Raw genomic sequence first — 24,940 nt, forward strand, 5'->3', positions numbered from 1 at the left:
GGACTATGAGGGGATTGAGATTTCCCCTCCACCCCCTACTTTCAAGCAAACCCAGGGCCTGCCACAGTTTTACAGGTGTCGCAAAAGACACGGGACTCCTGGGTCAGAGGCGAGGACAGTTTACTACTCATAGCGATGGCGGAAACCGGAGGATCAGCGTTTGCGCTGCTCTCTGGGCTCAGATGCCCACAGGGTCATGCAAAGAGGTCGTGGGTCGTGTTCCAAGGGAGAAACCCCAGCTTTAGAAAACCCAACTCTTTCACAATGAGCAATATCCGCCATTCGTTCCAGAGGGCGGCATTAGTTTTATAATTTTGAACACTGCTCTGTAAGGAAACACCGTCTCCACCTTCCAAGGCCGCTTGCTACTCGGAATGTGCGAGAGAATAGCTTGTAACAAGGACAGTCGATGCCTCTGCTCACAAGACATGAAGAACCGCGAGAGGCTCGTGGAGCCTCCAGCAGGCTTCGCATTCTGCATTTAAATTAGGATGGAAACGGGGAGCTGAAAGAACCGTTAGGGTGCTGCAATGCTGGGCTTTTCAGCCGAGCAAGTAGGCGACGTGCTTCTCTGAGGAGATGATGACCCCCGGAGCCCTGGCCTGGCCGCCTCAAGTTCACACTGTCTGCTTCGACCTACGGCTGACTGTCCAGGGTCTCTGCTTGCTTTGGCGGCTAGAATTATTTCTGTCGTTTTAAGGACTGTTTTTTATAACTCCTAAGTTTGGAGAGAGACTTTTGTTGTAAACACGCTTGATAAATGATCCCCTGACATGTCAAAGAGTTCCAACCAAGAATGGATCCCTTTGGAAGAATGCTTCTGGAAAACGTTTTGGGAAAATAGCCTTTCTCTTCAGACCCCGTGTGAAACCATTACAGAGTTGTCATGGGTTACTGGGACCTTTGACTGGATGTAAGGTAGCCGTGCCGTCGCACGGCCACCGTGATTCCTACAGGTGCAGTGGCATGGGCGGTAGGTAGTGTTCTATCAGGAGCCATGAACAGACTTCTGGGTGAGCATAAAAGATACGGCTCAATGAAAACGGAACGCTAGGGTTCCCATCATGCCAAGAGCGTCCTCTCTTGAAATAGTAACAGACTCCTGCGTTGTAAATCAGCGAGGCTTGGAGTACTTGAAGGCAGACAATGAACTTGGTCGTTTTTATACCTCTGGACTCCTCCCTTACTGGTCCTGGCAGTGTGCTCTGTGCTTTAGCTGCACGAGGTCCTTTAATCCTCAGCAAAACCTTACGGGGGTGGTACGACCAGGAGTGATCGTGTACATATGGGAAAACGGGGCTCGAGGGGTTTGTTGCTGACCGAGTCGCCTCGACTCGTTAGTGGCGGAGGCTGGATTTAAACCACTCTGGCTGTGTCCAGAGTCGCGTTGCTTCTCTATGACTCAAGTTTTTACTTTAATACTAAAACGTGGTATGTGAAAAATGCACCAGATAGTCCTTGAAAATGGAACAGGAGTAAAAGAAGTAAATTTCATCAGAATAGAACCCAGGGGCGTTCAGGGTTTCGGAATTGTCCCCATTATGGTGGCCAATGGCAGAGGGCGCCTTCTCGAGATTTTCGTTTTACAATCTAGTGGAGTAATAGAAATTTGAGATACACTAAAGGCTAACGGATCAGGAGATGATCGCTACCGAAAATGCAGGTCGTTACTCACAGTTGCCCAGAGGAGGGGGTCACACCGGGCCACGTGGGGCCACATGACAAGCCCTGGCGCTGGCCAGAGGCAGAAGAAGGAGGCGCTGTGTCAGGAGCCTTTCTCGCGGTCTCCCCAGGGAGGAACGGGTTGGGACTGGGTAGCCTGAATGATTTCGGCAGTCTCTGGGGCCGTGGGGACTGCCCCTAGTTGTCTAATACCTGAGCCTGGCCTGATCGCGGCAGGTGGATGGCGGCCCGGAGTGTGAGCTAAGGGAGGGGCTGGAGCCTGGACTCGGCATCCGAAAAGCGCCCCAGTGGGCGATGGTGATGAGGGAGGCGGGAGGCCAAGGTCAGGTGGCCGAGGCGCATCGTGGGGTTGCGTGGCACGAGGTTGCCGGGCTACGATGCAGGGCAGATGTTCAAGCATGAAGTTCACAGAAGCTAGAAATGCAGTGAATACAACCTGAAGAAGAGGTGTGAAGTGTGGCGAAAGGGAAAACGGGAAACACGCAGAATCGGGCGATGAACTGGGCTTTCCCGCTGGTTTATCCGTAGGGTTGCATGCAGGTCCTTCCACTTTGCTCTACTAAGCCGCAGTCTCTCCATTTACAAAGCCAGGAGATTTTACCAAATCACGATCTCCCAAGACGCGGGCCATATCACTAGTGTTGTGTGGGTGACTTCAGGCAGTAAAGAGACATGGCGTCAGATGATACTAAGTCAGAAAAGATCATTTACTCTTTAACTCCTTTCCATCTATTTGCCACCGAGAGAAAGTCTCGATTTGGCGCTATTTTGCCATGAACAGCTCTTTGACTCCTTCTACTTTCATTTCAACAAAAATCTAGATCTCAGGCTTCGTCACTTTCTCTGACAGCGGTGGAGGCTGGAGCCTGAAATCGGTGTGCCCACGGGGTCACAGCCTCCCCAAAGCCTCTCGGGGGGACCCTTTCTTGCCTCTTCCAGTTCTGGTGGCTCCCGGCCTTCCTCGGCTTGTGCAGGTATCACTCCAGTCTCCGCATTGTTTCTCCTCTTTGCACCTCTAGATCCTTCTGTCTCCTTAGAAGGCCACCACCCATCATTCGACTTAGAGCCCATCCCAAATCCAGGGTCGCCTCTTGGGACCCTTACCTGATTACAACTGCCAGGTCGTATTCCCAAATTCTGAGGCTCCAAGTTGATACGAATTTTAGGGGGACACTTTTCAACCCACTATATTAGAAAGCAAAGAAAAACAAGTCTGAGAAATCTGAGAGATTAAGTAAAAGAAGGTCACAAGAATGGGCCGCATGGCCACTGTGGGTGAGGCATGTACAATGCATGCCTGCTTGGGTCCCTGATTCAGCCCTTTGAAGTTTTAAAGTCATGAGCCAGAGCATCCGATTGGCTAAGTCTAAGTCGCTCGCCAGGAGATGAGGAGAGAACTCTGTATCTTCCTTCAGCATCTCTTTTGGGGGTCAAGACCCTACAGTTTGGACTTTCTCATAAAGGAAAGACTTTCAGAGGCTGGAAGTGAAAAAAAAAATGTCTACTACAGTAGCTAGTACTCAGCTAAATTTAATGCTTTTCTCCCTATTAGCTCTATTTTTACCATGGTATTCTATTTATGGCAAGTTATGCTATTTTTTTTTCCTAAATTTATTTAGGTAAAAAAAAAAAAAAAAAAAACCCACTCCTGATTTACAAAGAGATGAGAAACTGCTAGCAGTATGCAGGTTCTATATTGCTGTGGATCGATAGGTAGTAAAACCCAGATATGATAAGTATCATAAAGGTAGGAGGCAAGTACCCAAATCCAGGCTGAACTGGGGTATTTCCCAAACATTTCCAGACCCTGTGATTCTTTGCACTCAGAGCCAGTTTGTTTAGAAAGTCTTAGGTATCACGAGCCTTGGGGTTATACATCTATAATTCAGCATCACAAAGAACTGAGAACAGATCATTTGTAAGCTTGGAAGGTTTCAGCAAAGGGTTCAGGCGAGTTTTTCAGTCCGTGCTGTTAGAACAAACACTGGGCGCTCTGCTTGGACATGAGTTCTCTATCTCCAATAACCTCCTGGGGATTTCCGGCTGCATATCTTGCTGTCACCTTGCATTTAGTGGGTGGAGAAACAAATTCATCATCATGCCCCTCAGACCCCTGTCTCCTCCTGACGTCCCTGCTAAGTCTGCAACATTGGAGAGTTTCCGAGTTGCTGATCTCCATCATCTCCTGACTGTATCTAGTCACGGCATCGTATCGAGGCCTCCCAGGAGGGTGTCTTGTAGCTTCCCTTTCTTCCCCACTGTGACTGTCACACTCCGGGCATCCACCTGTTCTCGTCCTCCAGCCGGGGTCTCTAGCCCTCCCCTTCACTCTACTCCAAGGTGCATCTTCGGTTTGGTGACACCTGTCTCTCATCTCTTCATTATTAGTAGTGCCAAGAGGTGGCCGGGGAGAAACTTAGCCCCTTCTGTAATTTCTAGCAGTCGGGTGAGCCTACACGAGCAAGCACTTCTGGGTCACAAATAGTGAACTCGCCACGAGTACACAGCTTGAGTCCAGTTCTCTTGTACAACCTTACACATTGCCACTCTCCCAGTTTTACTGTATGGAAATTTTGGAACCATCCTTTCTCCTTAATGTCCTCTGAATGCACCAAACTTAGGGCTTTCTCCCTCAACCCAAAATTTCTCTCTCTCTCCATTTGAAATGCCCTATCAGTTTCTTGATCTATACCCTTAAGGATCACCGGAAGGTCTAGTATGAAAACATTAGCTGTGAATTCAGGAAGATAAGAAACATTTGATCTTCGTTCCCTCTCTCATTCATTCCTGCCTAGCATTTTTACAATAGAAAATGTGGCCAGACATTTGCATTTCTCCCCCCCATCTCTTACGAGTTAATTTGCATTCGGATACATCTGTTAAGCAAACATGCCCAAGGCCTCAGACCAGTTCCAGCCCTAGGAAAACAAGGTGGGCAAGGTGCAGAACATCTGTTTGCCTCTAGCTGTTAAGATTTCTGAGGGTTAGCGTGGGACACCAGCTGTCTTACAAAGTCCCTGTTTGTCACTGCTATGGAATGATGCTAATAATCCCGAAATGACTAGAGCTGTCAAGGACAGGATGGGAGAAGGGCACCTTCAGGACAAAGGGCTGAGATGGTAGCCAACCTGTTCCCTTCCCTCTCTTCAGCCTCCCGAAGATACAAGTGAGCCGGGGACCGGCTTGGGAAGGGGAGGACGTGCAGGCGTGGGCTTGCGAGTCTGGTAACTTCTAAGTTCATGATGACAGTGTCACATTCAAATTCAAGTTCTGGGAACTTGCCAAACCCCTTGGTTTGGACGGTAGTAGAGATGATAAAATGTCCTACTGTTTGGCAGACAAATGAGTTCTTGTTTTTTTTTTTTTTACATTATTCCAGGACCGTGAGGCTGCAGCTGCACGTGATTCAGTGTTAACTAATCTGACCTGTCTTAGGTTAGTATAAATTCAACCTCCTCCATAAAGCTGGTTTTGAATATCCCAGAACTCATCATTTCTCAGTTCTACAAATTCTGTAACTTTACCCCTTTCATTCATAAGTAAACCTTTTTTTTTTTTTTTTTTGGTCCTGGCTTACCGTCAGTTATCTGGTCAACTCAGCATGACCAAGAACATGAATTTTAACGCTTAAATTGAATACTCAAGCATAGACTGGCTTATGTTTCACTGTGTAGATTCTGTCTCTTTAAATAACATACACTGTACTTAAGGGGGAAAATTACGGTATTTGATTCCATGCCTTTTCTAATGTATTTAACTCTTATCCCCCTGCCAAAGAGTTGAATACACAGCACAGAACTCCACAAATGTGTTTCTGATGCATTTATTCTCCAAGTAATGGTCTGAGTCTCAGCCGTGTGTCAGACCTTGAGGCTGATAGAGGGTCTGCAGCCAAAATGAGATAGAGAAGAGTCTCGTTTTCATGGAGGCGACGGATAACGAGCAAGCAAACACACAGATCGTGTCATTGAAGTTCGTTATTGGTGCTAGGAAGAAATAAGGTGGCTGCTCCAATGGGCGGGGCCCAGTTTAGAGGGTTGGCCAAGGAAGGCTCTACATGGAAGGGGTATGAAATCAAGACCTGAAGAGCAAAAAGGAACCCGGGATGCAAAAATCCAGGGGAGGGGAAATGTGGCGGGAAAGAGGTTGTTTTCTAGGATGTTCTAGAAGGTCTAGAGGATCAAAGTGGGCCGATGATGGGGAGAGGATGGACGATATGTTTTGGGAGTTACACAGGCTCTAGTGCTGCTGGCTCTGATGAAGAGTTGAGTTTACTCTGATGTCATGGAAAGACACTTATGGGCTTAAACCTGGGGAGTGACACCGTGAAGACTAGGGAGGCGATGGCGGAAAGGGCAGCCTGGGGAGGGAGGTGCTGCCGCAGACCAGCTGAGAGGTGATCGTGGCTCTCACCGGGCTGGCACCGTGGGGGACGGAGAGGGCACGGTGCAGAACCAGAAGTGACTCCCACGTTACTGCCCTCTGGATGTCGAGGTCACTTGCTGAGGTGAGGGAAACTGGAGGAAAGATTTAGGAGAGAAAAATCAGTTGTCATTTTGGACATGTTAGGCTTGAGGAGCACGTGAGTCATCCAAGTAAAGATATCAAAGAGGCCATGGGTTAGGTGAATCTAGAGGTCTGGGCTAAAGAAATAAATTTGTGTAGCCGAAAGACAGCATCTAAAGCCACGAGGATGAGCCAAGTCAGCCAAGGAGATAGAATAAATGGACATATGGATTTGAAGCCACTTGAACGTCTGCAAACTGGTCCATGTGATCCAGAACTCAAAGAGGGGTCATGAGAGGCGAAACTCACAGGGTCCACAGCGAGGATTATGAGGCGGACCTTCTGGGGCAGAGGCAGCTAAGAGCGTGGTGGTTGGAGTAGGTCAAGGGACCCTGCAATGTCCACACGGGGCGAGTCCAGCAAGATCGTATTTTGGATGCAATGTCCTGTCTCATAAGGATATTTCCACCATTAATGTCACACTTCAAGGACTTTGTGCAGATATGGGTTTAAAGTGGGTTGAAGTATTAGATGAAAAACAACAGAACTCATCAGTGTCATTGTGAAATTTTTTTTTCGAAGAGAAAAGAAAGTTGATGATAATTTTCCAACAATATGCAACGATTGTGCCAAACCTGTTTTTCATGTGGCAAGATCATTCAACTGAGTGATGATATTTTGAGGAAAGATAATTGCACTGTGTATAAAGGACACAGCCAGTTAAAAGCAAAAAATAAAAAATTTTTTTAAAGCAAAAAAAAAAACTCAATCAGCTTGTTTCTCACCCTTTTGTTTTATACCTCAAAAAATGGTTGAATGTGTCTACTTCCCCCATTTTCTGTTTATTTTAGTACTGTGCGGATTAAGCAGGTTACTTTTAGCTTGAAGCAATCTGTGGTTACTTTCAACTGCCTCAAGTGTTTCTTTGTCATTAATTTTTAATTGCATAAGTAATTCATGACCGAAGTTTCATTGTTAAAAATTAAAACACAGTAGATAAGGTAATTTTTTTTTTTTTTTTTTTTGGCCCCTGCACTCAATTCAGTGCTTATACCATGGGTTTTGTGTATATCTTTGGAAGACTCTTTTCAAGTGCATTTCCATGTGTATCCTTTGGAAATATATATTGTTTAAATTTTTTACACATATAATTGTCACTTTTTTCCTGCTTGAATATATGTCTTATAGATCTTGGTGTGTCAGGGCATATTGAGTTGGAGACTTTTTTTTTTTTAATTGCTAGGTAGACTTCTACATTGAAGAGATGTACTTTTGCCTTGCTTACCCGCTGGACACTCTTTAGTTTGTTTCTGAGTTTTTGCTCATTCAAATGAGCTGCCCAGAGCATCCCTGAGTGTTCCAGGTGAGACTTCCAGGAAGAACTGTCTAGTCAATATTTTTTCTTGGAAGAGTTAGATTGATACCCATAGATTCAGATTTATCAGGTGTTCGTGAAATCTGCCCTTGTCCCGGGCTTAAACCTAAAGTAGCTTGTGACGGGAGACTGTTAGCTTATGCAAGGGGTAAGGAACAAGAGATCCCCAAAAGGTAAATAATCATCTCAAGGGGAAATGCTGAGCAAATGGTTGGGCAGTGCTTGAAGCCAGGCAACTGGAATTGACCATGTCACCTCCATGCACGATCCTGTGACAGCCACTTATAGTTATGGCGAAGGAAGGACATACTTCCTAGATTCTGAATTCAGATTCCTGATCTTCCTCGAGGAGCGTGGCATGAGACTTGGTCATGTCACTTAATCTCTTACAGCTGTGGCTTCCACATCCAGGAAGCGGAGCTTCAAATGATACCTTGGCCTGAGGGGGTGTCGCCTGTGGGTTACCGCACAGACCCTGCTCTGACAGGTAAGAGAATGTGAAGCTTCATACTCTGACGGCGTGAATGAGCAAAGAACCTGGCTTCAAGGAGGCTTAGTCTGCGCTAGCAATGGCTAGCCACACCACCAGGACAGATGGCCTCCGGATCACCGGGGTCTGATCAAAGGCCAAGGTCCCTGGTTTCTTTTTACCGCCCCCTAACTCCGCCCTGAATTGCTATTGCTTTAAATGTCTCTGTGCCTTTCTATGAGTTGAAAGCGGTGATCGAGATGGGGAACATCAGAAACTAGGAAATGAATCCCCTTATTATAGACATATGTTAATTTGGAAAATAAACATGGCTTGAGAATTGACGTGAGTACGGGAGCCTTCGATAATCAGAAGTAGTTTAAGTGTCCTTTACGCATCACAAACTAAACTGTGATAGAGTAGCCCTCTGTAGATTGCAAGTACTGAAAGCCTTAGCTAATCTTTCATGAGCAAAAAAGGTCATTTATTGGCTCATGAAACAAATAGTTCCAGTACGTTCTAGCTTCAGGCATGGTTGGATCCAGGAGCTTGAAAACCGTTTTTGGGGTTTTTGTCTGTGCTGCACTGGTTGGCTTCCTGCTTGGTCGGGGTCTCGTCTTGTGCTGGTGACATGGCTGCCATCTGCTCTGGGCCGATGTCCTGTTCTTTTAGTAATTTAAACCGAGAATCGTTCTTTCTCTGAAAAGTAAAACAAAGCAACTTGAGTTGAGCCTCCCCCAGGCGCAGGTGCCAACGCCAGCTCCTGGACGCCTCCCATCGCCTTGGCATTGCTCCTGGTTTCTCTGGATGGCGCGCTCAGTGGTGCAGCAAAGGCTGCTTCCCTCATGGTCGTTCGAAGGGAAGTCTTTGCTGAACGGGTCCGTGGAGTCCGCCAGACTCTGCTGGTCTCTCCAACTTCGCATCAAGTGGCTTGTGCTCCAGGGTAAAGCAAGGGTAATACGTCACAGGAGGGATCCCTCTGACATGTCCCCACAGCTGGAACATGAACAAAGCGTCATTTACTTTGTTCAGCACCATAATTTGTGGAATTCAAAATGTCTACAGATGTACTTACTGTAGTAAGTGATTAGGTAATTAACCTTAACGCTCTCTGCTCTGAATCGCCATCGAGAGTATTTTTCAGGCATCTTAATACGTAACTGCAGCACAGCTTGGTGTTGAGCACAAAAAAGTTTAAATACAGTGGGAGGGATTTAGGACGGAGCAAATTCCAAAATAGGAAGGGGAAGAACAATTTCCCATTGAAGGGAAAATGCAGACTTCCAACATAAAGCCTCAGCTGACGAAACGGGGGGAAGAGGAATTCTTTTTTTAAGCAATCTCAAACCCTTACTCTCTACCAGCAAGTTTAAGCCCTTAACGTGTCATGCTTGGGCTATTTTAATAGAGAACGTCTAAATGGTCTCTTTCTCTCTCCTCTCCAATCCATTGTACAAGATTAATCTTCTCGAAGCACAGAACTTACAGCACCACCTCGTTTATAAGCTTTAGTGGCTCCGCCTTGCTAATAAACAACGTCCAAACACCTTAGTGTAAAATTTGGATTCTTCTTCAGTCTCACTTTCAAAGCATCTCCGCCATCATGCCTCAGCACGGAGCAGCCGACTGAGGCCCTGCACGCCCCCGGGGATTCCTGGGAAGATGTGAAATGGAGATGGTTAAGAGCCAAGGCTTGGAGGGCTGCGTGGAGGGTAAAGCCTGCTTTACTAGTTACTAATTCTGTCGCCGTGGGCAGGCTGTTCACCTCCCTGTGATCAGTTTCCTCATCTCTGAAGTGGGAATGCTGACAGAGATGACCTCAGCGGGCTGTCGTGAAGGTTGAGATGACGTGTGAAAATACCTAGAAACTTTCTCATGCTTTCTATGTCTTAGAAAGTCACCGATACTCACATTTTGACCTCACTGATGTTTATCATGTCAGCAGAACCACATCGCCCTCTGGGTCAGGAGCTTCTAGGAGCTATGCCAGGGCTGGCTGTTGGGACCCTGTGTGTGGGTTCGGGGTGTGCGGAGATGGGGTGGCAGCTGGCATGCGTTCGTGGGGGTGGGATTGATTGCTACTCGATCAGAGCAAGAGGCTTGGGAAGAAGAGCTTGGAGACGCTTCTAGAAAGCTGAGGAGAGAGATAGGGGTGTTTTACAGGGCAGCCCCTCTACGATAAAGGAGGAGATAAATGGAGAATTTGGAGATATTTCTCTTGCCTTCAATTTTTTTTTTTTTTAAGTGCCGGGCCTCTGTTATGGTTAATACAGGTGTGTATGTTTGTGTAAAAGATATGAGACCTCGACACACGGTGGGCTGAGCGATAGGACTTGGTTGCTCGTGGGGTTCATGGACTGACCGTAACTTCGATTTACATACATAATATGATTCCACTTTATAGAAAATGCTCACTGGAGCCAAGGAAAATTTCATAAACTCAAAGGGACACGCCATTAGTTATTGGAACCAGTACCCAATGATTTTATGTGATGTTTCTTCTTGAAAATGGAGACTTTTAGCATTTTTTTTTTGGCCATGAGCCTTTCAAAAATTTGGACTTTTTCGTTTGTCCAAACTAATTTTCTGATGCCCAGAAACACAGCCTTCTCCCATGTCAATTTTTTTTTTAGACAGGGTCCTCTGACTTTTTGGAATTACTGTAATTCATGAAACTGATATAAAAAATAAGAAGTCAGAAAATGGATTTTTATTCCAGAATGATTTGAGCTCAATTATTTTATCCTTTCATAATATATCAATGGCTTAAAAGAAAAGACTTATTCTCGCTTGAAGATGCATACTGAAGAAGTCAAGGCTTCTGTAAATAAATGATTTATGGGGTCGGTACTCTGTGCTTCGATAGAAAACCAAGCCGGGACAATGGTTGGGCTACAGAGGGGTGTGTCATCCCAAAGGAAAGTTTTTGAGAGTTGGAAGAGCAGGGCTGACGGAGGAAGTTTGTGTGGTGACGCATGGCATGTCCGTGGAGTTACCGTAGGTCCAAATAGTCTGATTCGTCACTGAATCATGTGCAGGCGTTGAGTTTCAAGGTCGCCATACGTGGCTGGACTCCTTGTCCCTTAGCTAACTCTCGTTTTCTTTTTTCTTTTCTTTTCTTTCTTTTCTTTTTTCTTTTTTTTTTTTTTTTAACACCTACAGCACCTGGTCTTCCTAGGTGGTCTCCCATCCAAGTTCTAACCAGGCCCAACCCTGCTTAGCTTCCGAGACCGGATGGGATCGGGCTTGTTCAGGGTGGCATGGCCGTAGACCTGTTTTCTTTTGGCTATTATGTGGTCGTGGAGTACACATAGGAGGGGTGTGGTGCGCAAGCATCCCGATGGGGTAAAATCGACATGCTCGCCCTGAGGGCATGTCAGACAGGGAAGTCATTTCTGGGTACACCAGGCCTCCCCAGCCTCCAAGACATTGGGAAACCAGTCCGGAGTGACTTGCTAGCACCCTCAGCCACGCTAGGTCAGGTGGTACCGAAAGCTTGCCGGACGCTCTTCACCGGAGCTCCGTTTCCATGTCTTACCTGTCACCCTGGGGAGGACAGGCCTTCCTGGGGAGGTCCCCCAGTTATCCTAGCACAAACTGAGTCATTTGAATGTTTTAGCAAATAAAAGTGAAACGGCAGAAAAACTGGAACCAAAGACCCACCGGTAAAGTCACTGAAAAACGAGAGAGCGCGTTGGTCACACTTAGCTTTTATTTGAATGTGACGCCTACTCGAGTCTTGCCTTTTGTAGCTAAGCCGGCAATACAAGTAAGTTTTAAAGCTAATAGAGAAGGCGCTATTGGTGCGGAGTTTCCATCATCTGAGTAAAGATCCAATGTGGATATTAGAAAAATGGAATTCAGTCCATTACTGTTAAATATTTATGGGTTGGCTGTGATATGCCGAACCCGATGTGGGCACTCGATCCGTGTTGTCTCATTTCCTCTGAACTAAGAGTCACGTCCTCGACTTCAAATGACCAATATTGCCATTATTTTTCTGAAAAAATTAGTTTCCTAGAATCTATTTCCTATTCACTCTCTATTATTTTGGGCACAGGGAAGAAGAGAAGAGACGTTCTGAAGCACTTTCCTGCCTCACTTAATGTATTTACCTCGCCACTGAATACGAACGATCTGGTTAAATAAACAAACAAACAAACAAACAAATAAATAAATAAAATAAAAGAAGAACTTGGACAACAAGTCTCCATAGCAATATGGCTTCTACGCCTAGAATCATAGCTTGCAAATGCCGTTACTTGTGCCTCATTTTAAAATTCTATAAAAGTTGTTTATTTTTCTGTCACCAACAGCGCGCAGTGTGCATCTGCGCCTGTCTACACCTCTCTGTCAACACATTTGAATACGATCCTTGGGCGAATACCAAGTAATGATTTTGACGGGACATAGAATCGACACATTTTTAGTTTGAACAGAGCTTGTCAAAATGCCCTCTTGTCTCCTCAGCAGCCCGTGAGCCCACGGTCTCACCAGCTCTCGGTATCCAGACTTTAATATCTCCGCCAATCTGTCGGGTATTTTCGCTGTCTTGTCGGGGGATGGGTCAGGGAGTGGTAGCTAAAGTGATTTAGTCTCCTGCACAAAAGCGTTTGAACTTTTACAAGCAGAATGAACTCATGCATTACTTCTTTTTAAAAAAATACACTTAAAAATGCATCCAGGTAATCGATGTTCCGTGTTGGTCCTTGTGGCGTAGTAGTGACCATCTGTGCTGCGGGCAGCAAGATGGGAGGGAGAAGCCAAGGGCAGGCCAAGGTCAGGAACGAGAGTTCCTAGGCTGGTGGCCAAAATCTGGTGCATAGATTGAAACTGGAGTCGGGGTACAGCTGGGAGGAGCTGTGAAGTCAACAGCAGAAAGATGCCAGGTCAGAGGAGCTGCACGAGGATATGAGTCCGAAAGCAAATCGCTGAATTGCCAGCCCCAGAGCTGGATGGGAAAGCACGGTGAGGCATTAGAAAAAGCGCCAGAGGGTTCAGACAAGTTCGTGTGGATGCAGCTCCCAGGATGCAGCGGGAGAGGAGAGTGGGAGCAGAGAGACCCTTCGAGAGTCTGAAGTCTCCTGCTCGGAGATGCCCTCGCTCCCCTTTAAATGGTCAGATCTCTGCATCGAGCAAACAATATTACTGATGTCTTAATTCCTCTTCATGTTTCTTTTTATCTCCTTTATAGACCTGAAACTAATTTGTAATTATACTTTAATGTCTTCTCTTCTGAGTCTTATATGTCTGGTGCAGAGGTTGGCAAACTTTTCGGTAAAGGGCCAGATAGTAACTCTTTTAGGCTCTGTGAGCCACACAGTCTTTATCTTAGCTTTTCAACTTTGCCTTCAGACTGAGAAAGCAGTCATCAACAATACTTAAGTGAATAGACATTGACTGTTTTACAACAAAACTTTATTTAAAAAAGGCAAGTAGGGGGCCGGATTTGGACCATGTGTTGTGGTTTTCTGACCCTTGGTCTAGTTTGTCAAATAGGGATAAAAATAGTACTGATCTCTGCCAATTTAAAGATTTAGTGAGAGCATGTAGGTAAACTACTTATTTCAGTGCTTGGCATATAGCTTTGCTTTCTGTGTTTTCTTAATCTCAATGCATAACAAGTATAAATTAATTTTGTTCTGAGCACTGTAATTGTTCTTTCTAAGCCTGTTTAGTATATCTGTTTGTGAAAATGTTAGTTAGCTCAGGTTCCTCGTATAAATTCTAACTGTGCAGGTCACTCATTCTCGTGATAGTCAAAGTACTAAGAACTTCCCCCCTGAGATGATGAAGTGATTTCAGTAAAGACTGAACATGTCCCTTAAAGCAAACCAGTGGTTCTGTCTGATAAAAGAGGTACGAAAAAACCGAGTTTTTAATTATTCTCCTTTAAAGACATTACCTGGCATTTGATCTTTAGACAGGCGTCTTGCAGTAAATGGATTTCAAATTCAGTTGGGAAGCTTGGCGATCTCATGGAAGCAAAATAAAGATATCACTCGCCCAGAACCCCCTGAGATGAGAATGTCCCAGAACTGATTAAAAGCGATTTCACTGAGTGTTATTCTTCAAAGTGAATGAATTATTCTGATGCGCACGGCTGTTTGAACTGAACTATTTTTTAAGAAGTAGCTTGATTTGCTGTTTTGATAAATCTGATGAAGTGTGTTCGAGCATTAGTAGAGATTTAGCAGGCATTCCAATTAGTTTGTACAGTCTTCCCCAAATTGTAGGAATTATCCTCTCATTAATACCGTTGTTTGCTGTTTGGGCTAAGACTTGCAGCGAGTGCATTGTAATTAGAATAAAACTGGAAACGAATGAACATGTTAGTTAATTTTCCCAAGAAAATTCCCTCCAGAGCGATTTTTACACCATGTCAAGATGTTGAGAAGCAGTTGAGGGTGACTGGGTGACATGCTTATGTCTAATTGCATTTGAGCTTGATAATTCAGGATGACGAATCCACGTCTGCAGAATCCGTGATCGTCTGAGACTGTGATGGAATGTCATGCCGTGATCCTGAAGTGGGCTTTAGAGTCACGTGACCGGATAGAAACCTTCTATCGAAAACATATGTTAAAATCTTTTAAATTCCAAAGTGAAAAGTTTGTCCCCATTTGTAGTTATCCTCTGGAACAAAAGATTCGATGTCTAACTAGGTAGATGGTCGAGAGTTCAAGTTCAGGGCAGGCAGCCCCAGAAGGTGCCCCTTTGGCACCTGGATTATTTAGAGCTGAAGATAATTGTGGCCCAGCAGACTCGGAAAGAGCTTTCTACCTCCTCCCTCCCCGCCTGAAGGAATTCGGATCAGGGCACCTGTGCCAGGAAGAGGGCCATCACCGACTGTAACTTTTTATACCTGAAACGCTTGTCTGCACGGCGTGATGAACATCTGTGTACCGAACAGCTGCTGTTCTCATCGTCCTGCGAACTGTCTTCCCTGGTTTTGAGACCCCAGGCCCCCACCCCGCTTCTCCTGAGCTTGGGATGGCATGCGAGTCTCGAGTGCCTGACTGCTGGGAGTCTCTGATGGCTCTGTGGGACTTCCATATGCATTTTTTTCTCCTGTTAATCTGTCTTTATGTCAGTTTAATTATTAGGCCAGTTGAAGAACTCGGAAGGGAAGAAAGGAAGCTTTTTCCTTCCCGATGCCATCTTTATAATTACAGACGAGCATGACAGACTAGCTGTCAACAGTGTGGCATGGCAGAGGCCGGAAGAATTGAGAGATGCACGACGGGACCTCGGTCCATGGTGAAGTAATTGAGTGGGTGACCTTGGGCCTCAAATGAGTAAGAGTGACCAGTGTCACCAACGTGGCTTGGTTTGCCCAGGTTTCTCCCAGTTTTAACACTGAAAGTGCCATGTCCTGGGGGCCACATTAGTCTCGGGCAAGCCGGGACAGTTGGTCACTCTATTTCTAAGATGAGGATAGAAACACAAAGGACTGTTAAAAAGAATGAGGGGTAATTGTAGTTTGGTGAGGAACTAGTTTGATTAAGCTGGATAAGTTACTTAACCTCTCTGACTTTCTCGATAAAATGGGACATTAACATCTACTTTGTTCTCTAACTATAATGCTGCCCAACGGGGTATGACGTAGGCTACCAGCGTACATGATGTACAGCTGGCAAAAATAGCCCGTAGCTGTTTTGCTGTCAATAAAAGACAAAAAGAACATGTCCGAGCCCCAAGGAATAAGATTCGACTGGACAGGGCAGGCTGTGCATGTATTTGTGTGTATATTTTTAAAAAAAATTCGTGCTTTCAACTAACGTTTCTGTGTCAAACACTGTGCTTTTCTTCACAAAGCTTATAGGCTCTTGGGGAGACAGGTGGTATTTTAAAAATCACACAAATAGATGGAAAATTGCAAGTGTAATCAGGTGGCACGGTGCTGTGGGAGCGTTTAGTGGGAAGGTTTGACCTTGTCGGGAGGAGGTCAGAGCTGGTTTTGCTAACGAGGCGAGGAGCAAATTGGGTGAAAAGAGAAGGGAAGACCCTCTCAGCAGGGAAAAACGTACCTGTACTGGTCAGAAACCGGATGAGAGAGAAGTAAAAGAATGTCATAGCTTTAAGGGGAGAGAGAAAAAGATGAGAGGTACAGTGGGCGGGGGGCCTTGCCGACCCTCGGAGGAGGAGGACTTTGTGTTAATTATACCGGAGCAGCAGGAAGGCATTTCAACAGGGCCAGGTCGCAAGCAAACAGACAAATGAACGACCTGAATCTAATTGAGCCTGTGGCTTCGGGAAGTAAGAGGGAGAGGGGAACAGGCTCATTGTCACCACAAGGAGGCAACCAGCCCAATCTGGAGCGTGGAGCATTCTGCAGGACAAGCGACCTGGTCTGGCTCTCTAACAAATCAAGGACTCACATAACGAAAAGTAGAAGGAAGGTGGAATTGATATAGGATAAAAGAGCCTCAGGCGTTGTAACAGCTGGATGCAACACATGGACTTTGTCATTCAAACAAGTGGAGACAGAGGCCTCCGAGTCCAGGGGAACTGTGAATATGGGCTCACTGGTGACATTAAGACATTGCTAGTGGTGATAGGTCTAAAGACGACGTGGTGGTTACGTTTTCATAATTCCTTATTAAAGATGCAGGCCGGAGTGTTACAGGACATGACATTGGGGATTTGCTTTAAAATCCTCTGAAAATAGAAGTGCAGAAAATTGAGGTTAGACACAAAATAAATTTAGTGAGTGGTTATAATTTTTGAAGCTGGGTGATATTTATGGCAGTTCATTATATCATTTCCTCTACTTTGTGTATGTTTGAATATTACCACTATAAAAAGTTAGAGTTAGAATTGATGATAGAAAGATGGTAACATGATCAGATCCTCATTAAAAAGATTGTAAAGAATGTTTTGGTTGAAATGTATAGATCTGACTGAATGACAAGAGGTCTCATTCTAGGACAAGGACTAGCTAAGCAGAGATGGAAACTCTTTTTTTCTAATTACAGTGCAGGGAGAGAGGAGTAGAGAATGGAGACAAAATCTGGTTGGTTGTTCATCCAGAGAGCTTTTGGCATCCAGTCAAGTCTTCCTGTTTCTTCTGGAAGCAACAGCTCAATTTAGCTGCATGAATCTCACCCCTTGTGTATTAACCGGTGACTCCAGCCCACCCCCAGAGGAGGGCACAACACACATTCAGCCAATGAGAGCACAGCATTACCCAGTTAGCACAGAGATTGGTTCAGGGAAGGAAACTTCCTTCCTTTGAGCCAATGAGATTAAGACTTGGGACTTTTGCTGAAGCTCTTGGCAAAGAAGCACTCATCATCCCCTGGGTGGCCTCAGCTTTGAGGTCGTGAGTCTAATGCTTCTGGCAGCCTCGTCCACCATGTAGACAGTGCCAGCTGAGAAAAAAGTGACCACAGAGGAAGCAGGATCAGGGGATGGAGAGAGCAAGAAGTTCAATGCTGATGATGTTATTTCAGACTCAGGATCCAACCAGGCCCAGAGGGAAGTTACACTTAAACTTTTTTTTTGGATTTATAAATCAATAAGTCTGTTTGTCTCTGTCTGTCTGCTTATTCTTTATCTTTCCTCTAGCCAGGTTGGGTATGTTTCTTTTGCTTGCAAATGGACAAGTTCTAAGTAATCCAAACTTCTGGAAAATTCTGTATCTTCACCACATCCACAGTGACGTGTACCCCTCCCCAGAAGTATTTTACAACTTGTTTTAAAACTTTCTCGATTTCTCGAATAGCTCACTATCTATTCGACACAATCAGTCAGGCTTTCCCTTTTCCTTGCCATAAACCTCTCACAATTTCAAACTTGCATGTTCGCAAACTGCTTTTTAATGGCATCCGGGTATTCTATTGAAAGCATTGTATATGGTAATTAGTAATCTGCAAGATAATTTTAGTTAATTTTAAATTTAAAATCCATCATGCAAAACAAGTTGGGTTGGAGAGAAGCTACCTACAAAAGGAGTGAATCAGAGTGTGAGAGGAGCCACACACCAGCCTGGAAATAAAAATGGGCAGATTTCTCAGGGAATAATCATTGTCTCGATTTTTACTTGTAATTATAATTTAATTATGAACCTACTTTTGCAACATTTTAAAAAGTACATAGTTAGCATTTAAGTACTTTCCACATAATTATCTATTATGGAACCTGCTCATTACGGAGCGGTTGCTGCATAAATTACTGTGCTTTGTGTAAAAATATTTTTCATTTCAAGTTGACTTGAAATAAAAGAAGACAAATTATTTGAATGGCACTGTGTGGCTCCCCAGTATGGCAGAGCTGCTTGGAACTGGACCATTTGAAGGGATGGTGGCTAGACGAACCCAGCCTGGGTTTGCTAACAGTGGTGAAGATCATTTCTGGAAACCCAGAAGATTTTTCCCGTTTTTTTTTTTTCTCTTCCGAAGAATTTACTTTTTTCCTCGTCGTCCCCCTTGGGACATTCCTCGGGAATACCTGAAAACCCTGCTCCGACGCTGTGCTAGGTCCGTTTGGTGGAGAGTCTGCGGCCTCCTCGCGGGGCCGGCGAAACGTGAGCGGGAAGGGAGGAAGCGCTGGCCCCGGCGCTGTGTCCTTACGCGTCTCTCCTCGTTCACACCCCCGTCAGCCCGGGAGGAATGCGGGAGCCGAGGAGCTTCTGACGCTGCCCCGTTGTGCAGACAGGGAAACTGAGGCACAGAGAGGTCGGCGAGTCGCACCCCGGGACCTGTGAGCAATGCGATTCCAGGGACCTCACGCCTGACGGCTGAGGTGCCTCGGCCTCGGGGGGTGCTGGAGGGAGGGAGGCGCCCGGTGCGGCCGCCACCGAGGCCCCCGCGGGACGTGCCAGGCACCGAGTGCCCCGGACACAGGGGGGTCCCCCGCGTGGCGAGGGGGTGGCTTCCAGCGTCTCTGTGCCGCACAGTGACGTGGCCGAACAGGGAGGAGGCCGCCGGGGCGCATCTGGGGCCTGCGGGCCCCCCCGGCCTGCGCCCCGGGGACCGGGCGGGCGGCGGAGACCGCGGGGCCGGCGCGCGTGTGTCCCGGAGCGCGTGTCCCCGAAGGCCCGGGCCTCGGGAGCGCGCCCCGCCCCCGCGCGCCCGGTTCGGCTCAAAGCGCCTTCCCCGTCGAGCTTCATTCGTTCGTGTCCGTAGATCGAGTAAAATGAAATGCGGCCACAACGTTTAAACATTACCCCATAAACAGTGATCGCGGCTCGAGTTTGGAAACAAAGGGGTGCCATGCCTCAGCGCCGGGGTCACAGGCCGTGGGGACGCGCGAAGGGAAGGAGCCGCGTGGTCGCTGACCGCGCGCCCGCCGACCGCCCCTCCCGTGGCGTGGACAGCCGACGACTCGTTTCTCCTTCTCTTTCGGGGGGGCGGGGCGGAGCGCCGAGGCTCGGGGGTGGCGTCGGGATGCGAGGTGACGCCGGCTGACCCCAGCACGTGCTTCCCGGTCAGCGCTGGAGAAGGGGGCGAGGCCCTCCCGGCACGTGGGCCGGAGCGGGATGGCACCGTGGGCCGGAGCGGGATGGCACCGTGGGTCGTCCCTGAGACGGGTCGTCCGCCCCCTTCTTGTCCACAGAAGACCCAGGCGAGGCTGAGACCAAGCAGAGGGGCGTCCTGGGCTGTTCATTCGCGAAGTAGTTACCTGGGGAAGGCTCACGTCAGGTGAGCTGCGGTGGCCTTGCAAGTCCAGATAGACCCGGGAGGAGACAGGGTCTGGGAGCTGGAAGGCCTGGTGATGGACGGCGGGGCTCGGGGTACTGGTGAGAGGCTGCCTGCCTGTGGCGAATATGCACCAGGGTCCAGTAAATGACCCTCCATCTTGCCCAGCCTTTTCGTTTCCTGTTTCCTCCTGCTGGAATGGAACACCCCTGAGGGCTGGGGCTCGTTTCCCCAGGGCCTAACACCGAGCCCTAAAACCGACGTGCAGTAGGGAGTTAATAACATGTGTTGAGCGAAAGAGTCAGTTATTCCTTTGCTTCAGACATGGGCCGGCCTGGAAGGTTTATGCCACGGAGGGGCTCAGCCGACACAATCACATCCAGGGGACAGACTCACCAACGAGAACCAAGGGGAGGTGAAGCGATCCAAACGTCCACCGACCGATGAATGGATTAGCAGGTGTGGTCCATCCGTGCCCTGGAGTGTTCCGCCATTGAAAGGGACGAAATGCTGATTCGCGCTGCGGCGTGGATGAAAACATTACGCTAAGTGAAGGAAGCCAGAAGCGAAATACCATCGATACGAAATATAATTTCATTTATATGAAGCGTTCAGGTTGGCAAATCTATGGAGACAGAAGGTAGATTAGTGTTTGCCGGGGGCTGGAGGAGGAGAGTGTGGACAGTGACCATTAAGGGGTCTGAGGTTGCTTTGTGGGGTGATGAAATGTTCTGGAATTAGATGGATGCAGAGCCTTGTGGGTAGACTACAAGCTGCTCAATTGTACCCTTTTAAAGGATGAATTTTATGATATGTGGATTGCATCTTAATAGAGCTACTCTTGAACAAATAAAAGGAGAAGAACCGAAGGGAAGCTCATGCTGGATCTGAACCCGTGGGATTCTTTCTCCTGGAAGCCACGCTCTGGGGCTGACAGTTCTAGGACCTAAACAGACCCGCACGACCTCCCCGGAGGAGCACGACCACGACATTCCACCCTGCTGCTGAAGAATGTCTGCTAACCGCTGTCGGAAAAGAGCGAATGAGGGCAGCTCAGAGGAAGAAAGCTCTGGATGACCTCTCGGATGATGATTCTAGAACCTTTTTAAGAAACAGAACTTGATTGCAAAGACGGTGTTTGTTTATTTTTGGAAACACGGGGTTAGACGACCTGTCTCGTTCATGCACAGCTGTGCATTCTCTTCCGCGTCCTCCGGCTCGGAGTCCTCAGCCAGGGCACGTTTGTCGCCCAGAGGATATTTGGCAGTATCTGGAGATGGTTTTGATTGTCACGCCTGGGGGGTCGTGGTGCTACTGGCACCTAGGAGGTAGAGGACGGGAGAGCCACCGGCCTTACCCTGCAGTGTACAGAACAGCCCCCTTCGTGACAGCGAAGTGCCCGTAGTGCCGAGGCCGAGGAAGCCTGCTCGGAACCCCCGTCCCAGTCCCTGGTCCAAACTCCCATCGCTCTGTCCTGGGCCACTGCAATGATCTCCCCGGTCTCTGCTCCCACTCCAAGCCATCGCTAGAAACACACACACAAATTGCATCGTTTGTCCTTGTCTGCGCTAATCATTTCCTGTTGCTGTTGTATCAACTTACCACAAATGTGGTGGCTTTCAAGAATAGAATTTTGTTGTTTATAATTTATCCGCCCACATCGCGGAGCATTTGACAGACGGCATCCAGTGCCAGGAAGTGCAAATGGTCCATGGCCACGAGAGGCACCTCCTCGTTTTCAGATGTGGGTGATGTTTCTCTATCCTGCCTTTTCCCCACAGTCATAGATACCAGTGAAATGTAGAAACCTTAAGCCTGATGCGTCAGACCTTTATTTTCAGTCTCGTGGGTTTAAATATGCAAGTCCTGACACTGGCTGCATCTTTTGACTTTATGGCCAAGCAAGGTTTTACTGCAGATGGATGTTCAGAGGAATCGGTATCTGTTGGTGGTATGAGAACAAGGATGAGATTTTTCTCTCTCTCTCTCTTCACATTATTCTAAGAAGGAGAAAAGTTTTAGGCAAAGATAAATGGAAATTATTCAGTAACTTCAAATTTATCACTCCCCAGATCTCCTGTCTGGATAAATCAGAGATAATGACAACTATAGATAATGAGATAATTAAAAACTAGTAAATATACATGTGAGGTGCCTGCTACCATTAAGCCCAGGAAATATATCTGCTAATGAAACACTGACTCTGTATTTCGAAATGTCATATCAATTACAAGAGACACTTTTACAGATCTTCCTGAGAAATATTTACATAAAACTATATTTTTATATACTATGTAAAGTACTGAAGTATAGATTTAATCAAAACTGTAAATAAGACTAAAGGTAGGCTATAAGTGTGAAATATGCAAGCATAAAAAAAAATTTAGCCAAATTTTAAATCAATTTCACTGTGAATTATACTGGCTTCCCCGTCACTTGCATACCTACCCCTCAGCCCCCAACCTCTGCTTGCCTCTTTTCGATTTAATATCCTTTCACTGGCGAGAAGGCCTTTTTTTGAGGAAAAAAAATCAGTGTTTTACGTTTCTGTGTTTGCTGGGAACGGGATGTGGATTTGGAGTGTATTCTGCCTGTGTTCTGAATCTCGTCTTTTAGTCCCTGATGCTCCCAGGAGGCCGTGGGGCCAAGTGTGCAGACTCAGGTTTGGGTCTCGGGCTGGGTCTTGGGTTCGAATCCTGCCTCTGACCCCAGCTGTGTGCCCTGGGCAAGTGGCTTCATCTTCCTGTGTGTGAAATGGGGTTAGCGGTGCCCACTTCTTGGGGGAGATGGGGGTGAGGCGAGAGGGCGCGGGGCAGGCCGTGGCACATCCGCCCGCAGCTGTCCCTCCCACAGCGCCTCAGTACCCGCCTCTCCTCCTCCTCTTCTTTCTCGCTGTGGTCGAGGCGCCGACCTCTCTCAGCATCAGGGCTGGCGGAGGGGACTGCGTGCGAGGACCGTCAGACAACCAGTGTCAGCTCTGTGTCCCATTGATTTGACTACGGCAGCCAAACGACAGTCGGTTTAGAGCCAGAAGGAGCTTCTTACAGGGCACTTCACTGCTGTGTTCTCTTCAAATCGGAATGCTTTGCAGACCTTAATTTCTGGGGGGTGGGGAGCCGCTCCTTATGTAAGATGCCTTTGCCCTGACTCGCCAAATCAGGTTGTATGACACATGAGCGGGGAAAGGAGACCAGAAAAGTCTGATTGATGAAAAACACCGTGGTTAAGTGACTGGCCTGCCCTGGTGTGTTAGCACTGAGCACCGTGCACCTGGCATCCCTCGGTCCTGGGCGGATCACGCTGTGCTACATACAGACAGCGATCTTAATTCTGGGACAGGCAGTCAGAGACGGGAAGGTTCGTGGTTACACAGGGCTGGGGTGGGAGTAGGGGCTGGCTGTTAATGAGTACCAGGTTTCTTTTTAGGGTGAAGGGAATGTTCTAAAATTAGGTAATGGTGTTGGCTGACTCTCTAAATATACCAAAATTTATCTGCTTGCACTCTTAAAACAAAGGAATTTTATGATATGTAAATTATATCTCTATAAAGCTATTTAAAAGTGATTATGAAATTCTATTTTCATAATAAAGCATTCGACTGTTTTGAGAGAAAAACAATAATACTTTGTCCACATAATAATTTATGCATTAAGAATTCGAAATGAGCTGCCCATCAGATTGGAAAAGACTAAGATTAGCAAGACTCAGATTTGACAAGGGTAAGGGGAAATACTTTCGTGTTCAACTGGTCCATAGTATGAGTTAGTCAAATGTTTAAATAAAAAATGTTGACGATATGGACCAAATTGCAAAATATACATACTCTGACTCAGCAACTTTATTTCCAGAAACTTATCCCAGGCAGATAACTGTCATTGTGCAAAGATATATGTGCAAGAATGTTCATCACAGATGGTTTATAATGGAAACAATGGCTTATAATTAGGAGCAATCAAAATTTTCATTAGTGATGGACTATTTAGATGAGTTATGGCAAATCCATACGATGAACCACTTTTGCTGTGACAGTGTCGAGAGGGTGATATAAAACCATAGACACATCCAGGGCGGACGACCGTTCCCGTTTGCCTGGGGCAGTCCCTGCTTAGGGGCTACTTTGGTTCCAGGTAAGTAGAAATGCTTGGTGACAGCCTACAGGGTGTCGCCAAAAAGGTAACAGAAATTGTCTTGAGATGGGTGCACTTCTAGTCAGCTCAGTTTTCTTTGTTATGAATTTCGTTTGGGTTTTCGGGTATCATTTTTTATAAAGTAATGTGACAATTGAGAAAAAAAAACTAGCGTTAAAAAGGAACCTCTGCTGACACGTTAACAAACGTGTAGACGTATTAAATACGCCATTTACTTATTTTAGGTGGTTCGATTGCCATTCGTGGGAGATGGGTCTATCTGGGTGTCTATCCAAGTGCGTGAACACGTGTGCACACAGCCACACGAATACCCGACAGGCACGTCTGCCTGTTTCCTCTGGTACCACGTGGGCCTAGTACAGCACTTGGCACGCGAGATGGTAGATAAATATGTGCTTGTTAAAATGTGATGACGACGTTCCGTTGAAATTGGAAGGGAAAGTCAAAGTAATACCTTTAAAATATTTGGTCAAATCGGCCACAGGTTATTTATTATCTTAACATGACACCTGTGATTTGGCCATTCTGTCTCTCCTTTGTGACGGGCTGCTTGATTGGATTGCCTGATTTCTCCCCGAAGGTGTTTTTCATTTTTACTTTTCCCCTTATTATAACACAACGCACGCCCATTATATAAAAGTCAGAAACTGTGGTCAAGCAGAAGAATTTCTTAAAAGCCTCTCTAGAGAGAGCCCATTAACGCCTTTACCACACTCACTTCTCACCGCCTTTTCTACACACACAGGCAATGTGCATACATGTGTAAAACATTTGTACAAATAAAATTACATACTGGAATGTTTTCTCGTCGAGCCACGTGTTGTAGCTTCTATCCGCATCAGGGGACACACGGCTTTCACGTTCTTTTCAGTGGCTCCGTGGTGTGTCACTGCGTGGACAGACCACACTTGAACTAGATTGATGCACTTTAAAAATGTTACTTCCTGCTGGACATTGTCCAATCGGGAGCCCTTTTCAGGCCCTTTATGGGGTCTCACCATCAAAGAAGCATATGTAACATGCAGAGCAGAACACCTGGCATGTAGCAGGTGCTCTGTAAATGTGACTCCCTTTCTCACACCCTCTATTAGGGCTCAGTAGGTAAAGGTTGTATTGC

The 24,940-nt window shown here is 46.6% G+C and overlaps 1 protein-coding gene and 1 non-coding gene across 2 annotated transcripts in view; one reads left to right on the top strand and one right to left on the bottom strand.

Annotated features, from left to right (window-relative positions):
• The window catches only part of LOC118610011, a 51,174-nt gene that overhangs the window by 14,631 nt on the left and 11,603 nt on the right, over nucleotides 1–24,940 (top strand). The gene's annotated exons all lie outside the window — the stretch shown is intronic.
• Nucleotides 11,187–11,305, bottom strand: LOC118610363. The gene has a single exon (XR_004953865.1). It is a non-coding gene; the product is annotated as a 5S ribosomal RNA (ribosomal RNA).

Source organism: Rousettus aegyptiacus, unplaced genomic scaffold (genome assembly GCF_014176215.1).
Source record: "Rousettus aegyptiacus isolate mRouAeg1 unplaced genomic scaffold, mRouAeg1.p scaffold_m13_p_12, whole genome shotgun sequence".
Lineage (NCBI taxonomy): Eukaryota > Metazoa > Chordata > Mammalia > Chiroptera > Pteropodidae > Rousettus > Rousettus aegyptiacus.